Source organism: Schistocerca americana, chromosome 4 (genome assembly GCF_021461395.2).
Source record: "Schistocerca americana isolate TAMUIC-IGC-003095 chromosome 4, iqSchAmer2.1, whole genome shotgun sequence".
Taxonomy (NCBI): Eukaryota; Metazoa; Arthropoda; class Insecta; order Orthoptera; family Acrididae; genus Schistocerca; species Schistocerca americana.
In genome coordinates, this window is record NC_060122.1 from 193812440 (window position 1) to 193828543 (window position 16104).

The following is a 16104-nucleotide window of genomic DNA, read 5'->3' on the forward strand; positions in this document are numbered from 1 at the left end:
TTTCGCTTTTCGCAGTTCATATAAATATTTAATTATTCCTGTTTTAGGTTCCAGCTTATAGACTCCAGTATATCTAGTGGATCGAACATCACAAATCGAACATTACCTCGAAATACTGTGGCTAATAATGCACTGCGCTGTTCGAACGGACCTCTGGTTGGATCAGAGCTTCTTTAATCCGTTTAAGGCCTGTTCCTCATTCAAATGTGCAGAAAAGAGGAAAAGTTTGAAAATTATTTTATAACAATGGAAAGACATACAAAGAATCTGTTTCCTAATTATGATTAACCATACTTTAAATTTTATTCTAGATTTTCAATACAAAAAAACAAAATGACGCCCGTAATTATGTTTAGATCAAGAGCCTGCGAGTCTGATGTACGCAGACTGCGTACTCAGTAGTTATCTGAAATCGTTAATGGATAACATCAATCGATACGACATTAAATTAAAGGGAGCTCATACCTAACTACTGTGAAATAACCTTGAATTTAACGATATGATGCTAACTCGAATACTGAGTTCGATTTTTGTTTTTTTCACTCTTTATGAATTTTCAAAAAGCAGATTTTACTAACAAAATTCATATACGAGGCGTGTTTTTTAAGTAAGTACCGTTTTGAAATTTAAAAAAAAGGCGTGCTAAAATATCTCAATAATTTTATTTTTACATGAACGCCTGTACCTTAATCTACTTTTCTACATAATTTCCGTCAATATTGAGGCACCTGTCATAACGTTGTACCAATTCTTGAATACCCTCCTCACAGAAGTCTGCCGCCTGACTTGTTAACCACTGCATCACCACTATTTTGACTTCGTCATCGTCTTGAAGACGCTGACCGCCCAGGTGTTTCTTGAGGTGCAGTAACAGATGGTAGTCACTGGGCGGAAGATCGGGGCTGTACGGAGGATGATCTAGAGTTTCCCATAGAAAAGTTGTGGTGAGGTCTTTGATCTGATTCGCCACAGGGCGGACGGGCATTGTCTTGCCGCAAAACGATGCCCTTGTTCAACTTCCATGGACTGTTGCTTTGATTATGGTGTGACGTAGGCCACCCATGTTACATCGCCTGTAACAATTTGGCTTAAGAAATCATCACCGTCGTTGCGGTACCGCTCAAGGAAAGTCAATGGACTGTCTAAACGTTTGGTTTTGTGCAACATTTTCGGTACCGAACGTGCGCACAATTTTCGGTAATTCGAGTGCTTGGTCACAGTGCCATACAAAACACTACGAGAAACATTAGGAAAGTCATCCCGCAAGGAAGAAATCGTAAAGCGTCTGTTTTCTCTCACCTTATTGTCCATTTCCTGCACCAAACTTTCATTAACGGCAGAAGAACACCCACTCCGTTTTTCCTCATGCATATTTGTGCGGCCGTCTTTAAACGCTCTCACCCACATTCTTACCATTCCATCACTCATTATGTTCTCTCCCTGCACCGATCTCACGATGAATATAGATCGTTTTCAGGTCTTTATCACTGAGAAATCTTATAACAGCCTGTACTTTACCGTCGGCGGGACTCACGATTATCGGAGGCATCTTAAACACTCGGAACACAACGTAAACAAGGAAGAATCAGACTGTAATGGCGTTAGTGCGTAGATTGAGGTACAGGATTTCATGTAAAAATAAAATTGTTGAGATATCTTAGCACGTTTTTTTTTACCTTCAAAACGGTACTTACTTAAAAAAACACGCCTCGTATTATAGACATTACCTCCCAATGAAAGTAGTTAATAGGTCAAACCGTATTTATGTTATGCTACACACAGTTTTGAAAAATCGTTCCTCGCGGAACCTGTTTAAGGTCTATAGGAAACTTTCATACATATTATTATTTCAGTTTACATAAAAACTACATGTTCTTATATGTTTCTGATGTCGTTGAAGACAAATCTGAAGATAGATTTTCAAAATTCAAAATAGTTAATCCAAAATGGTGGACTAGAAATTAAATTTTGAACAAAATTTGACGAAAAAAGCGTGTACGTTTCTTAAGTTTAGTCTGCAGTTTCAATCATTTCTCTAACAAGAATCGTTCCTCGCGAGCAATTCCCTCGTTCGTCTCGGCGATAAAAGGCGCTCTGGCTGAGCTGGATATGCTGCGTTCGCAGCTTGCACACTTTTTTCGTCAGCATTTTCGGCTAATGCACAGTGCAGTATAAATCATTTTATGAACGTGCGTCACGGCACGATTTTCCTACCTGAGCCGGGTGTCTCCGGGTGAGAGCGTCCGTGACGCATCTTCGTGGAAAGGGCTGTAGAAATCTTTTCAACACACGGCTTAAAAAAAACCTATTAGTCCCAGCATTCTAGACACATACACCTTTCAAGAAGTGCAATAAAAAGTCAAATTTTCGATCATTTTGAACGAGAACCTGGCCTTTAGTCTATAGTTCATTCATATACCATTCCTCGTGCTTTTATGTACATCTGCATATACGCTTCTACTTTTCAATCCACCTTACTTTGAGTGGTGAAAACTAAGCTTCATGTCTCTGACATGTATTTCCACTAATTTGATATCTTCTGCAAATCTCCATAGTTACAAAATTGCCCATCCAACATCCTGTGCACCAATCTTTATCTGCCTCTAGTAATTTTTGCATCTACCGCTCCATTAGCCGCAAGATCACCTCCCTCTTATTCTGGTAACGAATAACGTCCTTCTCTGTGGGTGAATTAGACCTCCGCAAGATTCCCCAGATTAATTTAGTTTCATCGTAACAGTATGATGGTTCAAATGGCTCTGAGCACTATGGGACTTAACATCTATGGTCATCAGTCCCCTAGAACTTAGAATTACTTAAACCTAACTAACCTAAGGACATGACACAACACCCAGTCGTCACGAGGCAGAGAAAATCCCTGACCCCGCCGGGAATCGAACCCGGGAACCCGGGCGTGGGAAGCGAGAACGCTACCGCACGACCACGAGCTGCGGACTGACAGTATGTAGTACCTCGAATAAAACGACGTATTGACACATAACATTCACGAATTCAAAAGCACTGTTACCGTGTAATAGAGCTAAGTCCTTATTCACACTACCGGGGAGCTCTAGTTTAATCCATAATTTCAAATTTATATTAGACTTTTCACACAGTTCTTCACAAACGGCTTCTAATCAAATAGTGTGCCTCTGGAGTGCGACAGAATTTCTCATTTCCTGTCAGAAAGGTCACAGCCGGTAGTAACTGACACGAAGTCATCCAGTGAAACTAGCATGATAGGTGTTCTCCAAGGACGTGTTATAGGCCCCCTTTGGCTCTCAATCTGTTTAAAAACAAACTATGTCGTTCTCTTAGATCGCCGTCTAATAAACAACACCAATTTGAATTCTTATTTTACAATGTATGTTCCGTGAAAAATGTCTGATGGAGCGAAGACCTGGAGCTGTATTAATGTTACGGTATTTATTCGACAATTGTGAACTCTTTAGACTAAGCTATATTAGGTATGGAAACATTAACGGTAGGTGACAAATGAAAATTTGTGCCAGAGTGGCACTAGAACGCTGATATACAGCCTTCGTGAGCTATCGTCTTATCACAGACATACGTACACGATCCCAGACGGATCCAAACCTGCATATGTCACATTGTCTACGCCCCAGTTGGGATTCCAGCAACAGGATTAAAGAGATTCGCGTGTCCAGGGTTAGTACTATTACTGTCGTTTACACCGTGCAGGTTTGTAATATTTATGTATACACATCGAAGGAACACACCTTGCAAAATAAGTATTACTGTCCCAGACCGCCAAAATGACGATAGTAATACTAACGTTGAACACGTTTTTCTCATTAACCCTGTTGCGGAAATCTAAGTAAAGTTGCGAGCAGTAGGTGCGCAGAACAGTGTGGCATATGGAGATTCGGATCGGTACAGGGAACGAGAATGGATGTCCGATATGGTTAAGGCGACTGTTCGCGCTAAGCGGCTAATCCGAGGTCGAGCAGCGGTCCAGCACAGATTTTCATGTGTCACCTGTAGGCAAAATTTCCATATCTAATAAAGATGACGTCAACATAGTTCGCAACTGGCGAATAAATCTCGTGTCAGATATGAATGTTTTAGGTTGAGCTAAACATCTAAGCCCTTCAATTATAGACAACTTAATTTGTTACCATCTTATAGAAAAATCTGTGGGAAAGGCGAACCAGTGCCTGCGTTTTTGGCAGAGCATTAAGAAGTTGCATCAAATGTACTAAAGAGATAGCCTGAGTTATGTTTTCCCGTCCCCTCCTGGAGCACTGCCGCTCGGAATGGTGTCATCTGATGAAAGTAACGGAAGGCACCACGTATAATGTTCAAACGAAGACAGCTGGTTGTGTATTATCTCGAAATAGGGGGGGTAGCGACACGGATACGACTAGCAAATTGAGGTGGACATTATTGAAACAACTTATATTCCGTTACGGCGAGGAATCACCCACTTTCTCCTTCTGCTGTCAGTGTAGGGAGAAATAACCAGAGTGATAAAATAAGAGAAATTAGAGCTCCTAGGAAAAAATTTAGGTTTTCATTTTTCCCACCTGTCATCCGAAACCAGAATATGTGAGACATAGTCCGAAAATAGTTCTGTGAATCCTCTGTGAACCACTTAAGTGTAAATTATAGAATAATCACGTAGACGTGGATAAGAAATCATTAATAGAATATCACTGTTGTAACTGGTTAATCATAATGCACATTGGAGCACGGCGTTTAACAAGTCTATCTCTAGAATTGGTTCAGCATTAATTCCAAAATTCTTCGATGTAGCCGTAGTTTGACCGGGAGCTAGCCGCTTTTGGCAAATTAATTAAATCCTCTTACACGGATGGAATTCGGCGGACTGCTTGTGACACAGGACGCACGATGAAATTTACATGAGCCTCGGACTCGTCTCAGCATGTAAGCGGCGGCAGCTTTGGAGAACGCAGGGGGCGCATCCCCCATGCGAGCCCGGAACACGCCTCCAGCCGGGGCGACCCGGCCCGAAAGCAAACGGACGCGGCGCACCGCCGGAATCAGCATAACTGAATATCGGCGGCGTCTACCCCGACCTCGGCGCGTCACAAGCAATGAGGAGCCAACAGCCGGCGACGCCAGATGGCAACGGCGCCTAGGAGATCTGCATCCCTCGTTCCACTGACGCTCGTTTGGCTGCGGCAGTGCCAGGGTGTCAGAGGTCCGACGTAATCCTGATCAATCGGCCCAGCCAGGCGGAAAGCACAGTGCCACGTAATCACAGATACCATAAGGATTTCATAAATTTTCCTAATGCGCCGCTCCTTTCGCAACTAACAGTACCGTTAATTGACAAATGTCTACTCTCTTATTTCTCACATGCAATATCATTAAGACCATCATCAAGTACGTGACAAAGAGACATTACCAACTGGCTAACTTCGATCCTCCAACAAAAAAGTGGTTCAAATGGCTCTGAGCACTATGGGACTTAACATCTGTGGTCATCAGTCCCCTAGAACTTAGAACCACGTAAACCTAACTAAACTAAGGACATCACACACATCCACGCCCGAGGCAGGATTCGAACCTGCGACCGTAGCGGTCACGCGGTTCCAGACTGAAGCGCCTAGAACCGCACGGCCACAACGGCCGGCCGATCCTCGAACACATGTGAGATTTGAAGATCAATGCTTGAACATCAGTTTCCTCAATCTGTACGACGCAATTCTCAATAAACCTCGAAACAACCTACTTCCAGTGTTTAAATATTTCCGAGCGCCGTTAACTACGATAGTTATCAGTCATTTTAACACAAGAGGTAGTTGCTAATTCGTGTCGGCGAGAAATCTCTTTGTTCAAATCGAGCTTGCATTATAAATTCTTTTGCTTTTATTTGAATTCTATACTTATCTTTAACTGGAAAAGATAATTAACGAATAACGAATCATAATTTCCCAATATAAATGCCATGTTTTTATTTTTAAATAGTATTCGCATGACATGTGAGCATTTACATTAAATTAAATTATAGTAGAAAAACGCGAAACAGCAAACATAAAACGAAGTGAAACTACCTGACAGACCAAAAACTTTGCTACACCGAGATTCGAACGTAGATTCTTTGTGTTTCACATTTGGAAGGTAGGAGACGAGTTGTCAGATACGGATCGTGATTGGCAGAGCACATGCCCGTGAAAGGCAAAGGTGCCGAGTTAGAATTTCGATACACGGTTGTTAATCTGCCAGGAAGTTTCATATCAGCGCATACTCCGCTGAAGAGTGAAAATTTCATTCTGGATATAGGAAAATACATGTTTACATCCAGAGATTTTTCGTTTAACAGGGAAGCATTTCGCACCTCTGAATCCAAGTTTAATTTTCATGCGATCTGAATTCAAATTTCCATTGGAAATTATTATTCATTGTTTCTTAATTAACATATCGACTTGGCAGTAAATATAGAATTGAAATAAAAGTTAAAAGAAAATGGTACTCACTAGATCCCTTCTTCCAGAGGTGCCTCCTTCCTCCCATTTAACCCAGTCCTACGTTCACGAGTCCTGTTTCCACTATGTAGCTTTCCTGCCGTAATTTTTCCTTCGGTCCGACAACGTTCCAATGCCGAAGAGTAAGAGACCCTTGTTGGCCTGCGATCAAACAGAGACGGTAAGAGATGAAGAAAATTAGTTCTACGTCCATATACGTACAAACATGCTACAGGCCGCTTCGTTAAAATGGGTGAAAGTGTTTCCGAAGTAAGACGGGACCATAAGTAGTGTACTTATGATTACTCAATCAGCGATCGAATTCTGAAACGTATTCGACTGCATCAAACTGCTGAATTACGTTCGAGACGTCTGGTTTGCTACAGCTCGAATTGGTCTCCCTCGTGAAAGCGAGGGGGTAGGTTCGCGTCCAATAATTACAGAAATGCAGTACGGTAATTGAAGACCACCAGCTAAAGTTTGCTGCGCTAATAGCGAGTACCGAAATGGCATGTCACACAGTTCAGTTGGGCCACATAGACAGTGGCAATCAAGGTTTATTTCATTCTCTCGGCCAAGAAAAAGACGAGAAGGAACGTTACATTTCGGAAACTGTGACAAAAATAGATTAGGTACACAGCCAGATACATGTTGCGGCTTTTGGCTGCCGGTATTTCTAAGTACACTGAAGAGCCAAGGAAACTGGTATAAGCTTGCCTATTCAAATACAGAGATATTGAAGCAGGTAGAAACGGTGCTGTGGTCGGCAACGCCTATGTAAGACAACAAGGTTCTGACGCAGTTGTTAGATCGGTTACTGGTGCTACAATGGCAGGTTATCAAGATTTAAGTGAATTTGAACGTGGTGTTATAGCCGGCGCACGAGCGATGGAACACAGCATCTCCGAGGTAGCGATGAAGTGAGCGTATCGTGAATATGACATCTGACAGCAAACATCAGATCTCTGATATCACTGCAAGAACGGAACCAACGACGACAGAAGAGAATAGTTCAATGTGACACAAATGCAGCCTTCCGCAAATTGCTGCACATTTCAATGCTGGGCCATCAACAAGTGTCAGGGTACGAACCATTCAACGAAACGTCATCGATGTGGGCTTTCTGAGCCGAAGTCTGACGCGTGTGCCCTTGACGATTGCACGACACATAGTTTTAGTCCTCGCCTGGTCCGTCAACACCGAGATTGGACTTTTGATGACTGTAAACATGTTGCCTTCTCGGAAGAGTCTCGTTTTAAATTGTATCGGGCGGATGGACGTGTAATGGAATGCAGGCAACCTCATGAATCCGTGGGTCCTGTATGTCAGCAGGGGACTGTTAAGCATCCTGTTACGTAAGCATCCTGTCTGATCACCTGAATCCATTCATGTATATTGTGCATTCCGATGGACTTGGGCAATTCTAGTACGACAATGCGACACCCCCCCAAATTCAGAATTTCTACAGAGTGGCTCCGAAAACACTCTTCTGAGTTTAAACCCTTCCGCTGGCGACTAAACTCCCCAGACATGAACATTATTGAGCCTAACTGGAATGCCTTGCAACCTGCTGTGTGGAATAAATCTTCACCCCGTCGTACTCTTCCGGATTTATGGGCAGCCCTGCATGATTCGTGGTGTCAGTTACATCCAGCACTACTTCACACATTATTGGAATCCAAGCCACGTAGTGTGGCGGCTCTTCTGCGTGCTCGCTGGAGACGTACACGATTTTAGGCAGGTGCACCAGTTCTTTGGCTCTTCACTGTATTCATTATCATACAATACGCAAAATGTATTACGGCTTATTTGTAGATTTTAATTTTTTGAGTAAAACAAGGAATTGCGCCATGGATGGAGGATCAACAGCTAAAAGGAGAAGAATATTCAGGAGTGATATTTCATCTGGGGGAAGCAAGAAGTACAATGAAACAAAGCCAGTGATACGACGAAAATAATGAAATATTAAGAGGTGGAAAGACAAAATTATAAGAGGAAGAGAGAAATCAATGATTGAACGCATAAGTTGCCTTTTCTATGCTGAAGCTGAGCATTACTTTTTGGCATTGCTGCAGGAGTCGATTTGATGTATACGACAGATCTGGCGAGCGTGATTATGGTATTACTTATGTATTGTTTCACTGCGTCAGGGGTTTTCTGTATTTTGTACACAGTTTAGGAATTCGTTTGAATTTTCGTATGAAGTGTCCCATGTTTCCGTCATATGTTGTAGCACCAGAAGAAAAAAATTGTTTCCACGTTGTAGGATAACAGTATCTCTGATTAGTAATCAAAACGTCCTGGTTGAATCCTGCCACTGCTTAAATTTTGATTAATGAACAGCAGTGACGGCCGAAGATTTCCGACATAAGAGGTCACCCTCATTCTGCCAACCGCGTGTCACGTGGGCGGAAGAGCGGACAGAGGTTCAGGGCACTCCTATGTCCTAGGGGTGGAAACTGGCCCCGAAGGTGGAAGAATCTCCAGTGATGAACAGCATGAGGATGCAGAAGGCAATCGAAACCACTTCAGTACAGACACATAACATGTATCCATAAGATTGTGGCGTGTAATTGAAAAAGTGTCATGATGATCTCTACATTGGCAAAAGATTCGGTAATTGTCCCCCATTCAGATCTCTGGAAGAAGACTGGCAAGGGGGAGGTGACCAAGCGAAAAAGACTGAATAATCAACGAAAGGATAACCTTCTACGATTCGAGGCGTAGGATGTGAGAAGGTGAATCTGGTAGGGAATAGAAAATCTGAAAAGGGAAATGCAGTTGTAGGGGAGGATTAGAAGAAAGAAGTTACAGGAGAATATGGGCTTGGGACACGAAATGAGAGAGGAGAAAAACTAATTGAGTTTTGTAATAAATTTCAGCTAGTAATAGCGAATACTCTGTTCAAGAATCACAAGAGGAGGAGGTATACTTGAAAAAGGCCTCGTGATCTACATCTACATCTACATCTACATTGATACTCCGCAAGCCACCCAACGGTGTGTGGCGGAGGGCACTTTACGTGCCACTGTCATTACCTCCATTTCCTGTTCCAGTCGCGTATGGTTCGCGGGAAGAACGACTGTCTGAAAGCCTCCGTGCGCGCTCTAATCTCTCTAATTTTACATTCGTGATCTCCTCGGGAGGTATAAGTAGGGGGAAGCAATATATTCGATACCTCATCCAGAAACGCACCCTCTCGAAACCTGGACAGCAAGCTACACCGCGATGCAGAGCGCCTCTCTTGCAGAGTCTGCCACTTGAGTTTATTAAACATCTCCGTAACGCTATCACGGTTACCAAATAACCCGGTGACGAAACGCGCCGCTCTACTTTGGATCTTTTCTATCTCCTCCGTCAACCCGACCTGGTACGGATCCCACACTGATGAGCAATACTCAAGTATAGGTCGAACGAGTGTTTTGTAAGCCACCTCCTTTGTTGATGGACTACATTTTCTAAGCACTCTCCCAATGAATCTCAACCTGGTACCCGCCTTACCAACAATTAATTTTATATGATCATTCCACTTCAAATCGTTCCGTACGCATACTCCCAGATATTTTACAGAAGTAACTGCTACCAGTGTTTGTTCCGCTATCATATAATCATACAATAAAGGATCCTTCTTTCTATGTATTCGCAATACATTACATTTGTCTATGTTAAGGGTCAGTTGCCACTCCCTGCACCAAGTGCCTATCCGCTGCAGATCTTCCTGTATTTCGCTACAATTTTCTAATGCAGCAACTTCTCTGTATACTACAGCATCATCCGCGAAAAGCCGCATGGAACTTCCGACACTATCTAGTAAGTCATTTACATATATTGTGAAAAGCAATGGTCCCATAACACTCCCCTGTGGCACGCCAGAGGTTACTTTAACGTCTGTAGACGTCTCTCCATTGATAACAACATGCTGTGTTCTGTTTGCTAAAAACTCTTCAATCCAGCCACACAGCTGGTCTGATATTCCGTAGGCTCTTACTTTGTTTATCAGGCGACAGTGCGGAACTGTATCGAACGCCTTCCGGAAGTCAAGAAAAATAGCATCTACCTGGGAGCCTGTATCTAATATTTTCTGGGTCTCATGAACAAATAAGGCGAGTTGGGTCTCACACGATCGCTGTTTCCGGAATCCATGTTGATTCCTACATAGTAGATTCTGGTTTTCCAGAAATGACATGATACGCGAGCAAAAAACATGTTCTAAAATTCTACAAGAGATCGACGTCAGAGATATAGGTCTATAGTTTTGCGCATCTGCTCGACGACCCTTCTTGAAGACTGGGACTATCTGTGCTCTTTTCCAATCATTTGGAACCCTCCGTTCCTCTAGAGACTTGCGGTACACGGCTGTTAGAATGGGGGCAAGTTCTTTCGCGTACTCTGTGTAGAATCGAATTGGTATCCCGTCAGGTCCAGTGGACTTTCCTCTATTGAGTGATTCCAGTTGCTTTTCTATTCCTTGGACACTTATTTCGATGTCAGCCATTTTTTCGTTTGTGCGAGGATTTAGAGAAGGAACTGCAGTGCGGTCTTCCTCTGTGAAACAGCTTTGGAAAAAGGTGTTTAGTATTTCAGCTTTACGCGTGTCATCCTCTGTTTCAATGCCATCATCATCCCGTAGTGTCTGGATATGCTGTTTCGAGCCACTTACTGATTTAACGTAAGACCAGAACTTCCTAGGATTTTCTGTCAAGTCGCTACATAGAATTTTACTTTCGAATTCAATGAACGCTTCACGCATAGCCCTCCTTACGCTAACTTTGACATCGTTTAGCTTCTGTTTGTCTGAGAGGTTTTGGCTGCGTTTAAACTTGGAGTGGAGCTCTCTTTGCTTTCGCAGTAGTTTCCTAACTTTGTTGTTGTACCACGGTGGGTTTTTCCCGTCCCTCACAGTTTTACTCGGCACGTACCTGTCTAAAACGCATTTTACGATTGCCTTGAACTTTTTCCATAAACACTCAACATTGTCAGTGTCGGAACAGAAATTTTCGTTTTGATCTGTTAGGTAGTCTGAAATCTGCCTTCTATTACTCTTGCTAAACAGATAAACCTTCCTCCCTTTTTTTATATTCCTATTAACTTCCATATTCAGGGATGCTGCAACGGCCTTATGATCACTGATTCCCTGTTCTGTACATACAGAGTCGAAAAGTTCGGGTCTGTTTGTTATCAGTAGGTCCAAGATGTTATCTCCACGAGTCGGTTCTCTGTTTAATTGCTCGAGGTAATTTTCGGATAGTGCACTCAGTATAATGTCACTCGATGCTCTGTCCCTACCACCCGTCCTAAACATCTGAGTGTCCCAGTCTATATCTGGTAAATTGAAATCTCCACCTAAGACTATAACATGCTGAGAAAATTTATGTGAAATGTATTCCAAATTTTCTCTCAGTTGTTCTGCCACTAATGCTGCTGAGTCGGGAGGTCGGTAAAAGGAGCCAATTATTAACCTAGTTCGGTTGTTTAGTGTAACCTCCACCCATAATAATTCACAAGAACTATCCACTTCTACTTCACTACAGGATAAACTACTACTAACAGCGACGAACACTCCACCACCGGTTGCATGCAATCTATCTTTTCTAAACACCGTCTGTACCTTTGTAAAAATTTCGGCAGAATTTATCTCTGGCTTAAGCCAGCTTTCTGTACCTATAACGATTTCAGCTTCGGTGCTTTCTATCAGCGCTTGAAGTTCCGGTACTTTACCAACGCAGCTTCGACAGTTGACAATTACAATACCGATTGCTGCTTGGTCCCCGCATGTCCTGACTTTGCCCCGCACCCGTTGAGGCTGTTGCCCTTTCTGTACTTGCCCAAGGCCATCTAACCTAAAAAACCGCCCAGCCCACGCCACACAACCCCTGCTACCCGTGTAGCCGCTTGTTGCGTGTAGTGGACTCCTGACCTATCCAGCGGAACCCGAAACCCCACCACCCTATGGCGCAAGTCGAGGAATCTGCAGCCCACACGGTCGCAGAACCGTCTCAGCCTCTGATTCAGACCCTCCACTCGGCTCTGTACCAAAGGTCCGCAGTCAGTCCTGTCGACGATGCTGCAGATGGTGAGCTCTGCTTTCATCCCGCTAGCGAGACTGGCAGTCTTCACCAAATCAGATAGCCGCCGGAAGCCAGAGAGGATTTCCTCCGATCCATAGCGACACACATCATTGGTGCCGACATGAGCGACCACCTGCAGATGGGTGCACCCTGTACCCTCCATGGCATCCGGAAGGACCCTTTCCACATCTGGAATGACTCCCCCCGGTATGCACACGGAGTGCACATTGGTTTTCTTCCCCTCTCTTGCTGCCATTTCCCTAAGGGGCCCCATTACGCGCCTGACGTTGGAGCTCCCAACTACCAGTAAGCCCACCCTCTGCGACTGCCCGGATCTTGCAGACTGAGGGGCAACCTCTGGAACAGGACAAGCAGCCATGTCAGGCCGAAGATCAGTATCAGCCTGAGACAGAGCCTGAAACCGGTTCGTCAGACAAACTGGAGAGGCTTTCCGTTCAGCCCTCCGGAATGTCTTTCGCCCCCTGCCACACCTTGAAACGACCTCCCACTCTACCACAGGTGAGGGATCAGCCTCAATGCGGGCAGTATCCCGGGCAACCACAGTCTTAGTCCGATCAGGGGATGCGTGGGACGAGCTGGCCGTCCCCGACAAACCCCCATCCGGACCCCCACAGTGATGCCCATTGGCAACAGCCTCAAGCTGTGTGACCGAAGCCAACACTGCCTGAAGCTGGGAGCGAAGGGATGCCAACTCAGCCTGCATCCGAACACAGCAGTTGCAGTCCCTATCCATGCTAAAAACTGTTTTGCAAAGAACGTCTGAACTAATCTACAGAGAGCGCAAACAAATCGACAAAATTTAAACGGTTATTAAAATACAAGATTGCCTAGTAAATGCAGTAATGCTGCTACTTGCGCACTGCTGACACTGCTCGGCGGCGGAAGGAGACTAAGCGAAATTACACTATTCAGGTACTAAAACACGATGCTACACTCTCAAATACTATAATACGCCCGAAATTTATGAATTAAACAATGCAAGTACCAAAAAACACGCAAAAAAATTAAGAATTAAACTATGTAGCAAATGAGTGAGCTAGGAGTATACGACTTGCTGCTGCAGCTGCTTATCCAACGGCGGCAGGGAGCACACTGACTGCGACCACCCGACACTGGCCGTTCAAAACAAAAACAGTAGACAAACGACTACGCGAATTTACACTATTCAGGTACTAAAACGCGATGCTACAACTCTCAAATACTATAATACGCCCGAAATTTATGAATTAAACAATGCAAGTACCAAAAACACGCAAAGAAATTAAGAATTAAACTATGTAACAAATGAGTGAGCTAGGAGTATACGACTTGCTGCTCAGCTGCTTATCCAACGGAACATTTCAATTAGATTACACCATGGTCAGACAGAGATTGCAAAATCAGATGGTGGACTGTAAGGGGTACGCAGGAGCACATACAGACTCATATCATAACATAGAAGTGATGAAGAGTAGGCTGAAGTTTAAGACATTAGTCTCGTTGGTGTGTAGAATGTATGGGTCTGGCTATGTACCATGAGACTTTCGGAAAAAAAATCATCCACACAATTCCGAAGACTGCGAGAGGTGACAAGGACGAGAACTATCGCACAACCAGCTTAACAGCTCATACATTCAAGTTGCTGACAAGAATAATATGCACAAGAATGGAAAAGAAAATTGAGGATGTGCTAGGTGACGATCAGTTTGGCTTTAGAAAAGGCAGAAGCACGAGATAGGCAATTCTGATGTTTCGGTTGGAACCAAGACACGTTCATGGAATTTGACGACCTAGAAGATTCTTTCGGCAATGTAAAATGATGTAAGACGTTCGAAATTCTGAGAAAAACAGGGGTAAGCTATAGGAAGGGACGTGTAATATACTATATGTAGAAGAACCAAGAGGGGTGAATAAGAGGACTATCGCGAACGAAATACTCGGATTAAAATAGTTGTTCAGTCTGTTTATAGAGGAAGCAATGATGGTAATAAAGGAAAGGTTCAGTAGTGGAATTACAATTAAAAGTGAAAGGATATGAATGATACGATTCGCTGATGATATTGCTACCCTGAGTGAAAGTGAAGAAGAATTACGTGATCTGCTGAACGCAATTAACAGTCTAATGAGTACAGAGTGTAGACTGAGAGTAAATCGAAGAAAGACGAAGGTAATTAGAAGTAGTAGATATGAGAACAGCAAGAAACTTAACATCAGGATTTATGGTCACGAAGTAGATGAAGTTAAGGAATTTTGTTACCTAGGTAGTAAAATAACCAAAGACGGACGGAGCAAGGAGGACATCAAAAGCATATTAATAATGGCAAAAGGGACATTCCTGGCCAAGAGAAGTCTAGTAGTGTCAAACATAGGACTTAATTTGAGGAAAAAATTTCTGAGAATGTACGTCTGGAGTCTGCGATACCTCCGCCCGGGGCCTCATTCGCCGACCCACACCGCCAGCGGCCCAGACAGAAAGCCTGCCGGACCCTACGTAGCCGAAGACACGGGCACTGCAGGTATTATGCAAGCAGACAAGGGGTAGACGGCAGACGTCCTCGCCTCGCTTAAAATGGACGCGTTGCGAAGAGCATGGTGAACAATGAGAAGCATGCAGAAAGCTAATAGACCAGTGCAGCCGTTAGGATGGAACGTCACGAATGCGCTTGTGAATTCTTCTGGCCCGGCAGCAGTCGTTTTACCTGCCTTAAAAACCAGGAACGAGTAGATAATTTCAGCACTCCACAGGCAAATCTTAGAAGGAAGTTTTCTGGACTATAAGAACCTTATAGGATATAGATTTCCGCCTGTTCGCAACACACTGTTTTTCATTTCTTTTTACCCAAACATGTTTCAGCACTTCTGTACCATCAGCAGTAGGTTTTTGTCTATCGAAAACTGTAAAATGTGAACATATTTTAGATTTTAACTGATGTAAAAAAAGTGAGGCCTTAAGTAAGTTTTTGTTCCGTTTTGTTTCTTACCGTGATTTTACATTATGTGGTTTTGCAAGACCAACTGTATGGTGGGCTCCACTGACGGCTTGTCATCTGCAAGCGAAACGATGTAAATGTGAATTTTAACGGCGAGTTAACACATAACTTGATTTTTAAAGAAGTGATTTTGGCGTGTCAAAATGTTTTGCGTACATATTTGTTACTACTCGCGTTTTGTTATGACCGAACCTTCTTCTTTTGCGGTGTGAGAACACTGCACACACGTATTAATGTACTTTGTGTTATTTCGTTTTATGTAAACACCTTTTTACTTCGCAAAGTGCGGGGAGCCGTATAATGTTGTCTTTCCTAACCCCCGTTTAAAATGTGTGAATCCTGTACCCTATAATTTAATTGAAAAAAGGGGAAGAAAGGTAAGAGCTGATATCCAAAACACGAGCATTAAGGACGTGCCGTCTAAATCGCGGACGCCAGCAGACCAAGCCCAACTATGAGTCTGTCCAGCGCTCACGAAGAGATAGCGGTTACAAAGAAGTGTTGCGTAGCTGCTCTCCCGACGGTTTCGGAATGCAGGAAAACATTGTAAGAATGTCAAATCTTGAGAAACAGCGAATTTCCGAGGCACACACC